Consider the following 21,403-nt stretch of genomic DNA (forward strand, 5'->3'; position numbering starts at 1 on the left):
ATGACATTTTATTTTGTTAGCTAAGTTAGTCAGCTTGTGTTTTTATTGACGCTACAACGTCAAGCACAAAAACGTGCCTACGATTGCTGTCTATTTAGGCGACCTGTTCACTCTTGAGTGTCTTGAGACAAAAAGCGGTTTTGAAACGCATGCCTCCAAAAAGAGTGAGTCTTTTGGGACGTGCTTGTTTTGAATCACAGCTAGCGCAAAACGTCGCCTAGATGTGTAGCTCACTTGGATGTGAGACAGATCACTAGGGTTTAAGAGAGCTGTGCGGGCAGCTCAGTGTGTTCTGTTACACCTAGGTATACTGTCTACATAGATAGCTGGCTCTGATTTGAGACGGCGCCGCTGTTTTTAGGGTCATCGTGTGCTGTGAGCTCGTGCAGTTCACTCGGTGATCTACTCCACAGCGATCCTCTCCTTCATCATCATCATCTTCTTCATCGATACAGATGATCAGACACCCTCCTCTCTGTCTGTTCGCGCTGGTGATACTCTGTGTGCGGCGGCAGAGCTACATTTTCCGCGCGTGCTGTAAAGACCCTGTAGTGAAGGGGTTTACGAGGACAACGGAAGGACGTTTTTAGCGTTCTGTTCCACATGTTTGGAGTGGGTTTGGTTTCAACGCAGCGCTTCTGAAGCGCATTACCGGAGATGCACGCTTTAAGACGCCCAGCAGACAAAGCGAGATTTCTGGGCATGATGTGCACACGCCTCTGTGTCCTGGAGCGCGTGCTGTTGTGTAGAGGATACATCTGCAATCAAGGAGTTATCCAAACAAACATGTGAACCAAACAACGCGGATCTTATTCCTATTCCTTTCCATTCCCAAAGATTAGCCTTTTTCATGTAATGTGAAGATTTCAATGGAAAACATGGAGATAAGAAAATGGTTCCCTGGTTACAGTTCCACGCTTTTCTTTGACTGGGTTGTGTAATGCTTCACTCCATCAGATCAAGATATTTTTCTCTGCGAGATCCAGCCGTCTGCTTGGTTCCTTGAGGACATCTGAATTCTGATTCCCTTGGGTTGCTTTAAAGTTTAGTTTTCTTGCTGGCTGGTAAATGACAGTCAACATGCATCTCGGGGTCGAGGAGCCCGTCCGAGAGTGCCAGTACAATCAGATCTGCACACACAACTCCTCACCCATGGACACCCCACACACCAAGAAGAAGAAGATCAAAAGGAAATGGCAGGTTTTTCCTGGACGAAAAAGTTTTACCAGCAATGGACGGATCATGATGCGAAAGCAGACTGGGGTCTTCTTATTACCCATGGTTCTCATTTTGGTGACCAGTGGCCTCTTCTTTGCCTTTGAGTAAGTACATTGATCTATTGGAGAACTTAGCATCTCCTCCCCACTACCAGAAGGGTTTTTTTTTTTTTTTTAAGGTTTGTTTTCTAGTCCACTCGCAAAAATAAAAGGTTCATTGGCATCAGTGGTTCCATAAAGAACCTTAAACATCCACGGAGCATGGATTCCGTTGGACAAATGGTTCTTAAAAAGAATTCTATACACAAATAAAAACTTTTTTTTTTTTAATAAATTCTGATTTATGATCATTTAATTGCATTGCTGCGAGGAAAAAAAGGACTTATTAAGAGTGTTCCATAAGAAAATCCCTATTCTTTGAAGGACCTCAGAGTAGTTGGGAAATACCATGATATATGTACAGAAATAATTCAATACCAATATTACAAATTGATAGCATCACTGTAAACTACAGTTATGTTTTGTGTTTGAGTTTGAAGTGATTATCATGATTACTAAATAATAAAGTCCAAAAATGGGTTGTACCACATTCATTAAAGTATATGCAAATTTGATCTTAGAGACTAGCTTTGACAAGTCTGTGTTGGTCCCTCTTCTTGTGTTTTCCTTATCACTCTTGATAAAGACTTATCGTGTTCTGTGCTGTATTTAAGCAGCAGTTGAATGTGTTCTGGGATCCTGAAGTGCCAGTGCAGTAATTTAGACCCTCTCACTAACACTGAAGGACATTTACAAGTGTTAAATCTGCTGTAATAGAATTACTTCGGTCCACGTAACTTCACTGCAGCTGTAAGGAACTCCTTGTGTTTGTAGGTCAGGTGAAGTTTAACTAACCCAGTGTCGAAACTGTTGACGTATATCATTTGGATTCCTGGCATTTCCGAAGATCTCCAGACAAGAGTGCTTTTTTGGGGGGGTCACATTTAAAAACGCATCTCAGGTGGTACAACACTGCTCTGCATTACTCGAAGCATGTTTGCCTGTAAGCCGCGGCTGGTTGTTAAAGAATCTCTCCGCGTGATCCTGAGGATGTGTAAAGCAGAGATTTTCCAGTGTCCCATCCCCCATCACCAAGCCCCATACATTCCATACCACAACTTCCAAAACATAGACGTGGTGCGGTCCTGTTTCCATGGCGACGGTTTCCCTTTCCCGATCTTTGTGTGCTTTTGGAACGGCCTGTGTCTCCTAGGAAACAACACGACGACCCAGCCCACAGTTGTATTTTCTTTGCTTAGCTGACCCAGGGTTAGTCTTGTCATGCTTTTTGAAACGATTATAAAGTCATTACAGAGGTTTCGTGATCCATTAAACACAAATAGCTGAAACCACAGACAGAAACACATTAGCTGTGCTGGTGAAAGGCAGTTGGTTTGTTGCGTAGTTCAGCACAGAATGTTTACTTGTACATCATTCAAGCAAAACAGTAATGGCTAGAATTGAATGCAAAACATCCTTTTGAATGTATTCAGAGCTTGTGGATCATAGGCAGGAATTAAAAGCAGAATGTGGAGTTTAAACTGTACTTTGCAGATACTTGCTCATGTCTCTTTCGGGGCATCCCCGCACATAAAATGCATCATAAAATTATCATGTTTACCAGCTTAGCATGGTCATTAATTTGAAACTTTTTTATATAAAAATTGTGTAATTTTTCCACTGCTAGTAAGCAATTTTATCAATGTAATCTTACTATGAAACCAAGCATACACTACAGTTTTACTTTTACAATACTTTTATTCGGCCAGGATGCATTAAAATTAATCAAAAGTGACATTTTAGAAGACATTTATAATGTTAGAAAACTTTATTATTGAAATAAATGCTGTTCTTTTAACTTTGTATTCATCAAAGAATCCTAAAAAAAAAGTGTCATGGGTTATTAAGCAGCACAACTGCTTTTAAACCGTGGATAAAAATTGATAATAATCTTGGACATCAAATCAGTAGTTAGAATGATTTCTGAAGGATCATGTGACACTAAAGACTGGAGTAATGATGCTGAAAAATTAGCTTTGATCACAGAAAGACATTACATTTTCAAATATAAAATGGTTATTTTAAAATGCAATAATTATGTCACAGTATGCAGTTTTGACTGTATTTTTATCAAATACAATCGGTAAGCATAAAATACTTTTTTTCAGAAATATAAAAATCATAAACATCTTACCAACTCCAAACTTTTGAACAATAGTGCATAATATTTAAGTCTTATGGTTTTACTTCTGAAATAATGTGTAATTTTTTATTTTCTTTATCCCATGCAGTGAATGGTTTTGTTCCATTGTAAATAGTCATTGACAGCTGTAATCAATGTCCATTAACCCATATTGAACATGAATATTCCTTTAAAGATAAATCTTTATAAACAAGCAGATGAAAATACAAACACACACACACATATATATATATAGAGAGAGAGAGAGAGAGAGAGAGCAAACAATGTGGAATGACAAACAGTGGGTATAGAAAAGAACCACCTTCTTTAAAGTAATCAAATTCTGTTGTTTTGCAGCCTGAAGATGGACACAGATTTTGTTTTATCCAGCTGTACTTACTCAGTGCAACTTATAACATGATTTCTTTTCTATACCGATTTTGATAAATCAGTTTTTGAGTATCTTGACAACTCCACATTCAGAAGCACTGTTTCTGTAGTCTTTAGACTTTTGGTTCCTTGTCTGTCAGTAGTAGTGACCCTGTAACCTCTCAGTCCATCATAACAACCTCAAAACTGTTCCTTGGAGACCACTTCACAAGGAATCTTTAGAGCTGTAAAGCTGACAATGACCTTAGAAGCCAGGCAGTGGTAAGCATTCTTAAAAGGTCCCTTAGGGGATTGCTATTTTAAACATGCTGTAGTCGATAGCATCTGAACCATTTTGGCTAATTCAGTTGCTCTGCCTAGTTGTGCTTAGCCAATTTAGCAGCCATCAGATTGCAGTGCAGACCATTTTTAAATGTTTATGTCTTGGAGTCTGAATACCATTAGACATTATGGCAGGCAGATTTTGGGCCCTGTACCACAGAGCATTTGCTCATACTTCAAAACAGATGGTGATACATTTCATTTCATCAACTTCTAAGTGTACAAAAAAGCTAGCTAGTTTCTATGCAATAGATTTAGATTATTATTGAGTTCATTCGTTGGTGAGAGTCGCACTCTGCTATTTACATAAATTTTTTATGTAAATGTATTGTAGTGCTGCATGATTATGGCAAAAAAAAAAAAATAAATCATAACTATCGATTATTCCCTTGAAATTTTAATTGTGATTGTTAGTCAATTAATTATTAAAATAATTGTACAGAGAAAACATTTCTAGCTGAAGGATGCATTTGCTTAATAAGGTTTTAATTAGTGCTAAACTGATGTATTGGCCAGAGTAATAAATCAGCCCATATTTGTCCATTTTTAGATGATCAGTATTGGCTAATAATGGGTGTTTGCATCGGATTTCATTTGGATCGGATCCAGAATCGACCAACAGCCTTAAAAAATGAATAATTAATCATTTCTGCTTCAATTTTTTTGTGACTTTTTCAGAAAATATTCTGTAAGACAAGGTAATATTACATTTTAGCAAATATGAGTCCTCAGCTGTTTTAAGACTAGCCAACTGCAGGCAGAGGAAGTGTTTGCTGTGCTTTTTTGAACCAGTCGTTACTTTTGCAGTGCTGTTTTGGTGACGCTAACTCCCTGACAGCTATATCCGAAATATATCACTTTATTGCACAACAAATATTTATTACATTGTAAAAACACAGTTATAATCTTATTACATAGCAGAATGACCATAAATGCGTTTGCTTTTTACTATAGCCAGAAGACAGGACCATTAATAAGCAGTCTTGACAGTTTTGCATGGTCATGAGCATCATGTTTGTTGTGGTTCCTGCTGGTGGTTTTTACTAGCAGCACCACATGACCTTCACAGACAGTTTTTCCATTCCCTGTTTTTTCCAGCTGCCCATTCCTGGCATCAAACCTGACCCCTGCCATTCCGGCCATCGGAGGAGTGCTGTTCGTCTTTGTGATGGGAATGCTGCTCCGGGCGAGCTTCAGCGACCCGGGCGTCCTGCCCAGGGCCACACCGGAGGAAGCAGCGGACATCGAGAGGCAGATAGGTGGGAGGAAATTCCAAGATGATCGCTCTTCCTGTCTGTTTTTCCACTTTCCACGTCTCTGTGCAGGTCACTACAGAGAGTAAAAGGAGACGGAGAACATTTGGTGTTATTCTCTCTTCTCATGTGATATGAATAATGCATGCACTCTCTCAGGTTTGCTGTCAGACCAGAGTAATATAAAATCTGCTGAAAAATTCATCCCTAGCAAAGATTCACGGTCTCTCAGAGTATTTGTTCATGTTCTTCAGTCTGATAGTTTTAATCAGTCACGAGATATGGATGTTCATAGGATATTTGGGTATTATTAAAGGACCAGCAAGGACCGCACTGGAAGATTTAACAGCAATTTCTTACTACACATTCAGAAATTTAACGGTGAAATCACAGCAGGCCAAGCCATTTTATGCCATAACACAACAAATTAGTGTACATTTTCCACAGTGTGCAGGTTGATTTAATTTGCTTGCGTATGAATTTGCTGGTTATAATTGAATGGAGTCACTGCTATAATGAGTTGCTGGTCTGTCATTGAGACAGAATTTAGTGGACTCCAGTGGTGAGAAATTGAAATGAGCCATGGAAGTACACTTTAGCTCAGGTATGTCAGCTGGGGATTTGGAGTTATGTGTCCCTGCTGTTCGTAATGAATAATACAGTAGCAAGTAAAACACTGCTGTGAGGCCCAGCGGCGCTGTGTGCTGCTTAGAAGATGCAATAGCGTGTTGAGGGTCACATAAGATGTGAGTTCATTAAAGCATATAGTCTACTCAAAAATGAAAATTCTGTCATAATTTACCCTCACATTTAAAACCCGTGTGACTTTTTTTCTGTGAAACGCAAAAGGGAAGTTTTGAAGAATGTCTGTCAAGCTCCAGTATGATAATATTAATCCTAAAAAGCACATGGCGCCATAGTTTCATCACTTCACGGTCATCATCATCACATACCCTCCCTAAAGCTTCCAAACGGTGCAGAGTTTGTTGGATTTTGTCCATGAAATGATAAGAGCACATATTATTTAAACACATTACTTTATTATTTTACACACACTATTTTAACTTTTAACAAACTATGCTTGTTTTCTCTTGCAATAGCCAGTGTTTGGCATAGTATTGCAAGGCATACACTGCCGGACTGCTGGTGCGCAAAATAAGTACTTAACAGGACAGGACCGCTTATTGCTGTTACTGTGGCAGCCAAAAACAGTACCGCTTAACCATGCGCATATTTTTATGTTTAGTAGCACTGAAAAAGTTTCAGGTTAATTAATTCAGTCGACTTAATACACAGTTTTTACTTGGATTTCTATGGAGACCTATTCTAATATGCTTAATATGTTAATTCATTTTTTCATAATATGGCTTGGAATAAGGCTTTTTGAAAGGATAATATATATATAAGGAATTTTCCAGGTTCATTACCTTTGACAAAATTATCTACACAAAATGTGATCTGTCCTTCATTTAGTAAAAACAGTAATATACAGTAATGTGTGTGGAATGAATGTCTATAGGCCAAGACAAAATGACCAATAGATAAACTTTAAAATACTTTTGTTTTGAACATTATGTACACAAGTTCTCATAAGAAGGACACATATTTACATGAAATAATGTGAGTTAGACAACTCATCTAACAATATTAATGGAAGCCCAATATTCTTTCATTGTAAAAATCCAATTTTTGTTTTTACAAACTGAAGGATTTTCTGTAGTACACAACATCATACTGACATTCAATAGAAGAGATTTTCATTTTCTGCAATCGGTCTGTTCTGGTTTCACAGATATAACTAATGGCCCGAGCGGCCCAGGCTACAGACCACCACCCCCCGAACCAGAGAGGTGGTCATTAACGGTCAAAACAGTCAAGCTGAAAATACTGTTTTCACCTGCAAGATCTTCCGACCGCCGCGGGCCTCACACTGCAGCCTGTGTGACAACTGCGTGGGTAAGCATCTGTGTATACTGTATGTGTCTGCAATATTTGTTTATATAATATCCAGCATCACATATAGAAGAGCTAACACATGATTTTCCTGACTGTGTGTTTTGTCCTCAGAGAGATTTGATCATCACTGCCCGTGGGTGGGCAACGCGTGGGGAGGAGGAAAACTATCGCGCTTCTTCTACCTGTTCATCCTCTCACTCTCCCTCCTCCTCACCATCTTCATCTTCGCCTTCGTCATCACGCACGTAATACTGAGTAAGAGTGCCGACCGGCCACCTACTTTCTTAACATAACTTCACCCTTCAGTCCCAAAACACATGACAGATCTTATCGCACCTTGTCTTATTTAACAGTGTTCAGCAAAACAACTCTTTTTCCCTAAACCAGGATTTGGCAGTTTGGGGTTTTCAAGATTGTATTAGAAATAGAATTGTATAGTTATCGTTCTCTTGATGCATTTTCTGAAGTCAAGTCAAATTTATTCATATAGGGCTTTTCATACACATTGTTTCAAAGCAGCTTTAAAGAAAATCCAGATTTTAGTGTTATAATATCTAAATATCTTCATGCATTATAGTCGCATTTAGAAGATTTGGTAACACTTTAGAATAGGGAACACTTATTCACTTTTAACTTTGACTTTTCCCTCAATAAATTCCTAATTTGCTGCTTATTAATAGTTAGTAAGCTAGTTGTTAAGATTGATATAGTACAGATATAGTATTCCTAAAAATGAATAAAAAACAGTGAAATGCAACTTAAAATATGACGCAAAGCTGCAATAATAAAATATGTTAAATGACACAAATATCCTTTAAAAGTATTTTAATCCCGTTTTTATTAACCAATGTCTTTACTGCTGAGCTTTGATGATCCAATTGAACCATATTAACAAGTAAAAATGACTTTAGATAAACATAACTTGTTTTTTTTTTATTGCTGAAGAGTGTACATGTTCTATTCTTCATGCAATCCAAAATATGAGCTGCCTGTCTCTACTGTACAGACATGAATTTAAATTTTCCATCCACCCTAATCCAATTCACTTTCACTTTTGAAAGTGAAATCTACTCTACCCAACAAAACAAAATTATAATTATAAAAAAAAAAAAAAGGAAAAAGAAAGCCCTGCCCAGATGAGAAAAAGTAACACACAAGTAATATATCGGATTACTTTCCATAAAAAGTAACGCAAATAACTTTCCCTCACACTGTTTCTTACCTCAACTGGTTTTTGTTACGAAACATTTCAGACAAATATGTCTGGTGAGTATTTGCTCCGAAATGCCCCTTCAAGACCTACAGTAGTACTGGTTCTTCATCACTGTAATGTATGGGTTAGATCCCGCATCGATCGGGCTCCTCCTCTCGGCTGTTGACTGGCAGGAGGGAAACCACGAGGCCGCTGACAAAGCAGTTTCCTCCCTGGGCAAAGTGATAGAGAGGCTGTAATCCTGAGCTCAGCGCTGTACTGCACTGAACTGATCAATCAGGCCATGAGGCCAGGGGCACTCTGGGGTCGCTGTAGTGACAAATGGCTCCTGTAAGATGTTTATTGGACAGGGCACACTCAGTGCAGCTGTATTTACCCACGAATCTCTCCTCAGATGCCCTCTGGAAACCATTAGCATTAAACACAGTAGCTGACTTTGAAGCAGTCCAGAAGGTGAATGTATTGAGAGTGTCAAGGACAGTCGCTTAGGGGTGGTGCATCATGGGACAGTGATGGTGTCAAAATGTAATATCACGGTGCATACTGAAAAATTTTCATGTAAATATTAATATATAAATATTAATTAATTCATCTCCATATAGTGCGGTACTCAAAGGTAGTTGTCATGGTATTGTCATGTATACTGTGTATTATATGTGTTTATTTTTTTATGCTTGAAAGTACACTTATTTAGACTGTTGGCTAACATACTAAAGCCACATGTAAAGCTATAATTGACTATAATTTTAGTATTTAATATTAAATATTAATTTAATATTGCATTTAAAGTTTAAATATGACATTTTTAACTACACTAAACTGCAACTTTATCATCACAAATATGTGTAATTACAAAACACATTTAAATACTTGACGTACAAAGTTTAAACAGAAATGACATTAAAGTTTAATTTGCAATAAATGCTTGTAAGTACATTTAACATTATACTTTAAGTCCAATTTAATTCAGTCAAAAAAGTACTTCATCCATTATATTGTATATATGGTATGATATATAATATGATATATGATATGAAAAGTATGTTTTAATTATAGAACTTAATTTTAAATAACATGCAATTCATCCAAAATCATTACATTCAGTTCACACTTAAGTGTATTATTTTTTTCACAATATTATTTGCATAATAAGTACACTTTTTAAACAAGGAGACAAGGTATGCTTGCACGTTTCCTTAATTAATGATAGCTGCTAATGTGGCATCTTGGTATTCCGTAAAACTCTAGGATTTTCTAGGAACTCTAGGATCTGCAAGACAGCAGCTGGTTAATTTCTTATTCCAGTGATTTTTTGCTCAATATGCTGCCTGTGTTTCATGTTCCTGTGACAGCTTTCCTTTGTTACATAACCCAGTGCTTTTCCTGCAGGATCCACAGGACTGGCTTTCTTAGTGCTCTCAAAGACAGCCCTGCTAGATATCCTTTCACTAAAATGTGTGTGGGAAGAGGCGGTGCAATAGGAGTCTATTTCTGGTTTTCACACCTCAGGAACACAAATGCAGAAAAGGCAGCCCACACTGGACTTTCTCTACATCTTCATTGCTATGCATCTGTACCCCTCTCTTTTCAATGGAAAGAAATATGTTATTAAATACGGTCTGTGGGAAGTCTTTGCATTCCTGAGTTTGGCATGAGAAGGAAAACAGTGAGAAAAGATCTTCTGTCTGACCTGCACAAATATGCAGAAGAGTGATTTGTATTAGAAAAGGACGTCTCGTTGTCTTGTTCATTAGTGAGACCTGCTTCCTGCTCACAGTCAATTATTAGCTTGTCATGCATCATTTATTGCTTCATGATAGACTTACTCACATAAGCAAGCAAGTCAGCACATGCTAGTGCCAGCAAAAAAAAACCTGTTCTGCAGGGTACAAACTGCTAATTGTTTTTAGTAATTTTGAATATATCTTAATACAATTTAAAACAAGATAACTTCAGTTGTGAGGCAGAATTACATAAACATATTAACATATTCAAATATAATTCAGAAAATATATTTATAGAAATATAATTTCTTTCTCTTTCTTGTTTTAAGCATAAACCTTAAATTTTATTCTTTAAGCATATACCTTTTGCTAATCAATTCAAGATTTATTTATTTTTAAAAACAAGTGCTGCTGTGTCATATATAAAGGAATACTGTTCAAAAGTTTGTGGTCAATAAGTTATTGTTGTTGTTATTATAAAATATTAAAATTTAAATGATCAAAAGTCACAGTAAAAAAAAAATATATATATATATATATATATTCCTCTTCTGCTAAAAATATTTCTGTTTTACATTAATGCAGGACCTTTGAACTTTCTATTCATCAAAAAAAATCAGTCCTGAAAAAAAAAAAAAAAAACATTTTATCACAGTTTGCCACAAAAAATCAACCAACAATGTTTTTAGGGTTGGACTGTTTTTGTTGTGTTTTGCTCCCCATGTGCTCCCTCTGACCCATTTTCTCCCCAATGTGCCCTTATTTGGTCGTTCCTGTTCCTGTCTTCATTGTCTCCTAATTAGTCATTTTGATCACCTGTGTTCTTCCCAGTTGCCTCGTTAAGTCATGTTTTTAGTTCCAGTCTGTGCGTTCCTCCTTTGTCGGGTCTACCGGTTGTGTATGTGTGTCCAACTTCCCATCCAACCTTTGATTTACACTTAATAAATGACATAATAAATTACATCCATTTGTTTTTTTTTATCCACTGTGCCCTCGTTCCTTCCGGCAGCATAACGTGACAGAATACCTGACCAAAACTGTTAATTCTGCGTGTCTTCCCCTCTGTTTTTTTTTTCTTTCTTCATTTTCCATTCAGTGTTTGAATGGATTCCCTCGCCACAAAGTTCACCTCCCTTGCTCACAAAGACCTTACCCTATTGGAGCATGCGGTTGAGTTCAGCCAGCTCACCATTTTAACGGCATTCGACAGCGCTGCGCTGAACTTACTGTTGTGGATCGGGGCAAATTACTATTGTCCTGCCAACCTCCCAGACACTTCTGGACTGAGCTGGAGGGATGCCATTATCCGGTGTCTGGAGAGCATCTATCCCAGATCCAGAGCACAGCTAGACCCTGAGCCCAGCCCACCATCTCCCCCGCTGCGCGGAGCGCAAGCCCAAGCCCACCGCTGATGGAGAACTGAGCCCGTTGTGACAGACAAGCCATCGCTAAGGAGTGTGACAGAGCTGAGGACCGCCACGGAGCCAGAGCCTCTCAGATCATCAGACCAGAGAAGGCTCCTGTTCCCACGTCCAGCCCTGAGAGGGTTCCTGGTCCTAAGTTAAGCCCGGAGTCTCACAAATGAACGCCCAACCACTCTCTCCTGCCTCCTCCACCACTATCGTCTGGCAGCCCCTCTGCTCGCTCTCAGCCCACCATCAGTATGGTGCGAGCTGCGTGGGTCTGCCTTCCTCCATCGTCACAGTAGCTGCAGAATCCCTGGTCTCCGCCTCGAGCATCTGAGACCCAGACTCTGCCTCGGCCCGTCGACCCAGTGGCTCCACCATGGCTCCTAGCTCCCTCCTCTCTGCCGTGGCCCATCAGTCCACTGGCTCCACTCCACTTCTGAGACCCAGACTCTGCCTTCGTCCCTCCGTCCCACCAGCTCTGTCAGGCTCCTCTTCAGTCCTCTGTCGCTCCGGCTCCACCGCGGCCTCCCCTCCCCACAACAAGCCCCTCCTTCCTTCTCCATGGTTCCTCCCTCTGTAGGCTCCACAGTGGATCAGTATCATGGCTGTGGCTCACCTTCTGCCTCCCGGCTCCTCCGCCACCTGCTCCACCACAGTCGGTTGGCCCCCTGCCTCCTCCATGGCTCCTCCCACCGTTGGCTCCACCGTGGGTCGTCATTATGGCTGTGGCCTAGGTCTCACTTGGTGCCGCATGCTCCAAGTCCCTCCTGTCATCTCCTTGGCTCTTCCCTCCGTCTGATCCGCCCTAGACTCTATCTGCCACCTCCTTTCCGGGTGTCCGTCCTCCACCTGAGTGGCGCAAAGATGCGCCTTCCAAGATGGGGGAGATATATCAACGCCTTACGGGAGGGGACGAAATGTCAGGATTGGATTGTCTTTGTCTTTGGTTGTGTCTTGCTCCCCATGTGCTCCACGTAACCCAGTTTCTCCCTCATGTGCCCTTATTTTGGTCGTTCCTGTTCCTGTCCTGTCTCTTAATTAGTCATTCTGTTCACCTGTGTTCCTCGTAATTGCCTCGTTACATCATGTATTTAGTTCCAGTCTGTGCGTTCCTCCTTTGTCGGGTCTACCAGCTGTGTACGTGTGTATTCTTTCCCTTCCGGGTGTTGATTTACCCTGTGTATTGGATTTAAATAAATTACAGTTTTGTTTATCCACGACTCTTTCGTTAAGAAATGTTTCTTAAGCACCAAATGACTATTGAAATTATTTTTGAAGACTGGAGTAATGATGATGCTGAAAATTCAGTTTTGCCCATCACAGAAATAATTTGTAATATTTCACGATATAACTGATCAAATAAATCCAGCATTGGTGAGCATAAGATACTTCTTTAAAATAAATAAATAAATGTAAAGTTTTACTGTATTATTGATTAAATAAATGCAGTCTTGGTGAGCATAAGAGATTTCTTTCAAAAACATTAATCGTATTGACCCCAAACTTTTCAACGGCGGTGTAAATTAAGCTCTTCACAGATGCGCCTTATTGGAAAACAATCAGTGCTGGGTTTTTTTGCTTGTAGAAAACGGGTACTTAATGGAATTTTGTCTATAAAACATTAATGTGCATCTTCTATTGAACATGGCAGCAGTGATTCATCAAATGACAAAGAAAAGAGCTCCGCTGGGCACATATTCAGAAGTGTGGTGTAGTCAAGCACACTTTCATCATTTTAAAAGATGAGATTCAGGTTTCTGGATTGCAGTGGTGGAATGACGCTGTACAGACTCAGTATTTCTAGAGTGCTTGATCCATTTGCTGAAGCTGCCAGTCAGCTTTTATAATAAGTGGATGAAGTAATACATGTATAGATTTCTATTTGCCTTGACGGTTGTACTGTTCTGGAAGTGGTGGTGTGCTTTTTCTCCATCTGGTCCATCGTGGGACTGTCAGGCTTCCATACCTACCTGATCAGCTCCAATCAGACCACCAATGAAGATGTGAGTACCTCTCTTTCACTTTTAATGCTTTATCTCAATATTCATGAACTAATCAGGATGCTGCTGTGATAATAGTCAGTGTTTTATAATAACACACTGTATGTAACATTGATCATCATGACCTGACAGAAGACAAAATCATACAAACAGGGTCCAGAATTAACACCCTTCAAGCTGCAAATGCAAGTCAGATTACCTTTGGCACAGTGTAAGTGACGTGAGCAATTCACATCACATGCTTTCAGAGAACGTGTGAAGAACATGTTTCTCTTTAGGTATGCAGTTGTGTAGTATGGATGGTTTTAGATCACACTTTATTTAAAGGACCAATTCTCACTATTAACTGTGTCTTTTGCTTCAATAAACTCCTAATTTGCTGCTCATTAATAGTTTGTAAGGTAGTTGTTAAGTTTAGGTATATGGGATAGGATTAAGGGATCTAGAATAAGGCATTAATATGTGCTTTGTTAGTACTAATAAACAGCCAGTATACTAGTATACTGCAACTAGTTAACAGTGACAGTTGGTCCCTAAACTAAAGTGTTATTTATTTTTTCTCCAGAACTACATCTTACACACTACCGTTCAAAAGTTTGGGGTTGCCAAGATTATTTTTTTTGTTTTTATGTTTTTAAACCATTTTTTTTAATGCTTAACAAACCTGCATTTATTTGATTAAAAATACAGTAATATTGTGAAATATTGTTGTGAAATATGGTGAAATAACCATTGTGTATATTAATATATATATATATATATATATATATATATATATATATATATATATATATATATATATATATTCCTGTGATGGCAAAGTTAAATTATGAGCAGCCATTACTGTATGATTCTTCAGAAATATTTATGAAATGCTGATTTTATGCTCAAGAAACATTTCTTATTGTTCACACAGTTTAAAACAGTCTTTCTATTGAAAATATTCAGGATCATTTGATTTGGATTATTATAAATTCACAAGAAGAGCATTTATTTGAAATACAATTTAGTCACTTTTGATCAATAAAGTGAATTTTTGCTGAATAAAAGTTTTATTTAATTTTTTTTTAATCACAATAAATAAATTGATCGTCTTACCGACCCCTAAACTTTTGAATTAATTTGAAACATTTTTTAGAAAGATGTTTTTAGAATGATGGAGACTAGATATCACTTCAATATATAAAATATTGTTTTCTGTTTATCATAAATAAGCAAGAAATAAACAGATTTGTGATTCCATTTTCGAAGGAACAAAAATAATATGTTCACTGCCCTTAAGAAATATTTATGACCATAACCCGACTGCAGGTTAATTTTGGACCCTGCATACAAAGTTTATTTAAATTTTTACATTTGTGAACCAAGATCAAAAGAGACACTTGGAAAGTCTGACAAGCGTTACAGGAAGACAATTCATGAGCACTTCAGGTATTTCTCACCATAACGCCTAGCAAGAAGCAAAATATAATCAAGCTAAAACGCTTTTCATCTTCACCCTGGTTCACCGCTGGGTTTATTAAGGTAGCCTGTCGTCTCTGAGCGTCTCGTTGATGTTGGCAGCTTGTCCCTCTCAGCTACTGTAGTTCTCAATGGTCACATCACTGTTTCAGATCAAAGGTTCATGGTCATCCAAACGAGGCAAAGGCAACTACAACCCCTACAGCTACGGAAACTTCATCACCAACTGCTGCGCTGCACTGTGTGGACCGCTACCACCGAGGTGAGTGCAGCAACTCCTGCTAGTTTTGCTTTTGTAATGTCTTTATGTTCAGTGTCTGGAATACAGCATACTGCACAGTATATACTGTATACTGCTTACGACCTTTAAAAAAAAAGGAATAGACTTTCAAAGGAGAGAAATCTCTCAGGTTTCATTAAAAATATTTTAATTTGTGGTTTGAAGATAAAATCTTCCGGGATTAGGAACGACATGAGGGTGAGTAAATACTGAAAGAATTTTCTTTTTTTGGTGAACTATTCCTTTCATGTCTCTAGCAGAAATATATAATATGTTAAACTTTATTACTTAATTTAAGCAAATCCTCTCGGCTGTTGTTGGTTGACAAATCTAGTAAGTTATTATATGCATAGAGAAAAGTATTCTGCAGCAGAAATTCTTATAACAATGCTTTGTCCTTTACATCATTCATATCTCTGTATCAGAGAATGTAATTGCAGTCCACAGAAAAAAGTCCATTTCAAATAAGATATTAATCAGCTTTCTCAGAAAATCATTATCCAGCCACGTTATCGGTCAAGAGATCCATGCTGATCTTGTGAAAAGATTGGTGACCTCAGCAGGTTTCTCACTCATTCATTTAAATATGAGAGGAAAGAACCAATCAGCATTCACACTCCGGGAATATCTTAGATAACCGAGGAATGTTCCTGAATCGCTTCAGATGGTGCGTGAGGAGGCTTGCTGACGACAAAACCTGCTTACACACCCACACAAGAGTTCTGCACACCATTAATGAGTTTCTCATGGAGCCTGGAACACAAAGCAGAAGTGGGCACAGCATCACTGGCTGCCATCTGCTCTTTGTGTGGGCATGTTGAGTTGGAGGAGGACTCCGTACTCACACACACACACACACATGCACAGATCCTCTTCTCTCCGCCTCCCTCACCCACGTTCCCTGACTCACAGTCAGAATATATCATCTACTTCCTTTCTCTTTGCAGCTTGATTGACAGAAGAGGTTTTGTCCAACCGGACACCCCGCAGCCTGCGGCACAGACAAACGGCACCGGTGCCTGCCCCTCCAATCAAGTCCAGAGTCACATGGTAAGACGGCTGACCTCTGACCTCTGTGTGTATGCGTGTCCAGTCTGTTGCGCTGGAGCCATTATAATGAAGCCATTCATGTTCAAACCACTTCAAGGTTTCAGCAAAGCTGTGAACAGTGATTTGAAATATATAGTGGAGTGTACAAGTCTGAGACCACAGTGAAAAATCTGGAATTCAAAGTTTTGCACAAAATACCCAGACTGAGTGCGGTTGTTGATAAAGGGTACATATTCATTTTTCAACTAATGAAAAAAAGTACACATTCAAATGTTTGGGGTTGGTAAGATTTTTGGTAGCACTTTGCAATAAGGTTCCGTTAGTTAATGTATTAACTAAAATTAACAAACAAAGACAATTCTTGTTAGTTCATGTTAGTTCACAGTGCATAGTAACAACTTTTGATTTTAATAATGCATTAGTAAATGTTGAAATTAACGTTAACTAAAATTAATTAATGCATAGAAGTATTGTTCATTCTTAGTTGATGTTAACTAATGAACCTTATTGGAAAGTGATTTACCGATTGTTTTTATTTTTTTATTTTTTTTTTTTTTTGTTGTTTGTTTTATTTTTGAAAATCTCTTATTCTCCCAAATAGGGAAGCCTATTACTTTTTATCTCGCAATTCTGACTTTATAACTCACAATTGCATATTATAAAGTCAGAATTGCAAGAATAGCAATTCTTAGTTTTTTTCTCGCAATTCCGATTTTACATCTCACAATTCTGACTTTTTTTCTCACAATTGTGAGTTTATACTTTGCAATTCTGACTTTATAACTCGCAATTTTGACTTTATAACTCGCTATTTTGACTTTGTAACTCACTATGGCATGTTTGAGTGTCACACAATTCTGAGAAAAAAAAGTCAAACTTGTGAGATAATAAGTCGCAACTACCTTGTTTTATTTTTTATTTAGTTTATTTATTTATTTTGATGGAAATGGGCTTCCATACCCCAAGGCTGCATTTATTTGATCAAAAATATATTAAAACTGTAATATTGTGAAATATCATTGCAATTTAAAATAATTTTCTATTTTAATATATTTTTAAATCTAATTTAAAACTGAATTTTCAGCAGCCATTACTCCAGAAACCTATTCCAGTTTCACATTATCCTTCAGAAATTATTCTGTTATGCTGGCCTAATGCTTAAGAACCATTGCTTAATATTTCTTCTTTTTTTGTTTGTATTTTGTTTATATAGTGTTTATATTATTTTATTTTTATATTTCTTTGTTTATTTATTTTTGTGCAAAACTGTGAACCCAGGATTCTTGGGCATAGAAAGTTCAAATGATCAGCATTTATTTGCATTGTATAAATTTTTTTCTTTATTGCCACTTTTGATCAATTTAATGCATTCTTGCTGAATAAAAATATTGTTGAAAAAAAAAAAATTACTGCCCCCCCCCCCCCAAATTTTGAATGGTTGTACAATAATAATAAAAACATCAATTTCTAATGGTTTTCGAACACTTTTTCTAATTTCTAACATTTTCAACGCAAAAATTTTCACTCAAATTGTCATGATTTGTTGAATCTACTCAACAAAACGCACTGATTGATGTAGACCACCTGTGTTGTTAGCACAGAAGTGCTCAGTGATGTAATTCTCTCATCCGTCAGACATACATGGACTCAGCAGCATTTCTGTGATTGGGAGACGATGTGGGCTGTGTGAACAGATCAGCTCTCATGAGTCTGGATTCAGTTTCATCAGCTAACGCCAAACACATCAGCCCCTGTTTTGATGCCAATTATTCAATCCCTTGAGGGATCCAGATGCTTTTAAGAGATGATTGCATATGTAAGGTTTCAGTTAGGTTTTAAAATGAATTTTTATAGTGTAAATCTTTGTGACAGTTCCTAAAGAAATATTTCTATGAATCAGATTAGATGGGTGAATCTAACACAAAAGTGTCCAGGTCACATTTCACCTTAAACAAATGAACAAATGCATACATACAGTACATCAAGAATGAAAATAAAGCCTATTTTATGGACCATTGTGTGTGTTTCAGTTTCATTATTGTTTTTCACGAGAATTCACTAATTTATATAATTCTATTAATTTTTAATTTTATATTAATAAAAGTCATACATTTACTCATCATGGATTTTATATTGTTCAAAAATTACATGTATTTTTTCCTCTTCAACTGAATGGTCCAAAAATAGTCTTTTTTCCATTAAGAAAATTATTATTTTGTATTTCTTTCTTGATTTTGAAGTGAAATATGTCCTCAACATGTTCTTTACAGGGTTTGGTGATATTCGCCCAGATATTATTAACTTCTAACTTCTTTCTCTGTTTTTCCTTACACTTTTCGGTCAGCACACTCTCTTAACTTTTTAATCTTCTAATAATAATCATTTTGTCCTTCTAACCACCAGAGACTGGTCTTATCTGACCCAGGGCTCCAAAACAACAAATAACCCCTACAAATTTGTGACAAAATTTCAAAATCTAGTTGCCATTTGTATATAGATGTCCATTCAAAGAGTATGATATTTCTGCATAAATCCATCCGTCACTTGGTATTTAAATAACTCAGACGCCAACATGGACGGATTGCTTGACATGACCATGAACAAAACCACGCCAGCATCTAAAAACAATATATGGTGACCAACAGGGAAGAGTCTCTATGATACTGCACAGTTCATTTATATCCGTGGCACAACAGTCATAAGCAGTTTGGAGCCCTGTGACGTGTTTTCTGTAACATTTTATTATTTGTTGGGTCTGACTTCCTCTCGGCTTTCCCTTTTCTCTCTGTCCTTCATCCTTCCTCCCAGTGTGCTCAAGACCAGTGCATTCAGAGCACCAAATTCGTTTTGCAGGCCGCCACCAACCCGCTGCTCCCACAGTCAGCCCATCATTCTGGGCGGAGGTGCGCCCCTTCAGGCCAAGACCTCTCTGGGTGGCCCGTGCTCCACTCTGGGCCCCTCTCAGCCCTCGCTACCCTCCTCTATCCCAGGCCTCAGCTGTGGAGGAGAGCTGATGGCCCTGCGAGACTCTGAGATCCACTGTCACCATCACCTACACCATCAACATTTCATCAGTCCGGAAGAGACGCCCTCCCCACCCGCAGCTCTGCCCTGCGCCACCCACCTGGGTCACCATGTTCACCCGGCACAGCTCTTTGACCCTGCCAGCCAGGACTCGCTCCATGAAGACTCTGTGCGGGGTTTGGTGAAGCTTAGTTCAGTGTGAGCTGTTTTCAAATGCCGTCCTGCTGAACTGGACCACAAGCCATACGGTACTTTACACACATATAACAGCCTCTGCTGGACGTTTCTAATATGTTATGGAGGCAGCCGTCCCGAACATTTTCCTGAGTACAAAGTGAGGACCAAAGCTAGTCTTCCAGCTCTATTATAACTCAACCAAGCTATTTTTTTATGGAAGCTTATTTCCACCACTGAATAAAAATACAAAAGTGGTAATGGCAACCATTTCTCTCACAATTCTGACTTTTTTCTTGGAACTGTGACTTTATATATCACAAATTGGACTCAATTTTTTTTTTTTTTTTTTTAAGTTTATATTTTGCAATTGATTGATTAGATTGATTAGATCTCACAATTCTTACTTTTTTTTTTTTCTTCTCAGAATTCTGCATGTGCATGTGGTCAGGTCAGGTGTCTAAAATATCAGGGGAAAAAAAGAAATACAAGATGTAAACTCAGAATTTTGAGGGAAAAAAATCTGAATTGTGAGATACAAGCTTATAATTCACTATTCTAGAAAAAAGTCATAACTGTGAGATGTAAACACGCAATTATAAGAGAAGTCAGAATTCTGAGATATAAACTCACAATTCTAAAAAAAGAAAAATGTTGAGATTAAATTCATAACTCACAGTTCTAAAAAAAAAAGACAGAATTGTGGGATATAATCTCGCAATTAAAAAAAAAAAAAAAGTCTGAATTGAGAAAAAATATGCAATTCTGGGAAAAAAGTCAGAAATGTGAGATGTAAACTGGCAATTCTAAAAAAGTCAGAATCATGAGATATAAACTGGCAATTCTAAAAAAGTCAGAATCGTGAGATGTAAACTGGCAATTCTAAAACAAAAAGAAGAATTTTGAGATTGTAAAGTTTATAACTCACAATTCTAAGAAAAAAGACAGAATTGTGGGATATAATCTCACAATTCAAAAAAAAGTCTGAATTGAGAAAAAATATGCAATTCTGAGAAAAAAGTCAGAATTGTGATATAAACTTACAATTCTAAAAAGTCAGAATTGTGAGATGTAAACTTACAATTCTAAAAAAGTCAGAATCATGAGATGTAAACTCAATTCTAAAAAAGTCAGAATCATAAGATATAAACTGGCAGTTCTAAAAGTCAAGAATAGTGAGATATAAACTCAATTCTAAAAAAGTCAGAATCGTGAGATATAAACTGGCAATTCTAAAAAAGTAAGAATCGTGAGATATAAACTCGCAATTCTAAAAAAAAGAGTCAGAATCGTGAGATATAAACTCTCAATTCTAAAAAAAAGTCAAGAATCGTGAGATATAAAAGTCAGAATCGTGAGATATAAACTGGCAATTCTAAAAAAGTCAGAATCGTGAGATATAAACTCGCAATTCTAAAAAGAGTCAGAATCGTGAGATATAAACTCTCAATTCTAAAAAAAAGTCAAGAATCGTGAGATATAAACTGGCAATTCTAAAAAAGTCAGAATCATGAGATGTAAACTCAATTCTAAAAAAGTCAGAATCATAAGATATAAACTGGCAATTCTAAAAGTCAGAATCGTGAGATATAAACTCAATTCTAAAAAAGTCAGAATCGTGAGATATAAACTGGCAATTCTAAAAAAGTCAGAATCGTGAGATATAAACTCGCAATTCTAAAAACAAGACTCAGAAATCGTGAGATATAA

The 21,403-nt window shown here is 37.6% G+C and overlaps 1 pseudogene; it reads left to right on the top strand.

Moving 5' to 3' along the window:
• The first annotated feature begins 23 nt into the window (after positions 1-23).
• On the top strand, positions 24-20,328 carry LOC109046969 (annotated as a pseudogene).
• Positions 20,329-21,403: the final 1,075 nt, after the last annotated feature.

This window comes from Cyprinus carpio, unplaced genomic scaffold (genome assembly GCF_018340385.1).
Source record: "Cyprinus carpio isolate SPL01 unplaced genomic scaffold, ASM1834038v1 S000006751, whole genome shotgun sequence".
NCBI lineage: Eukaryota > Metazoa > Chordata > Actinopteri > Cypriniformes > Cyprinidae > Cyprinus > Cyprinus carpio.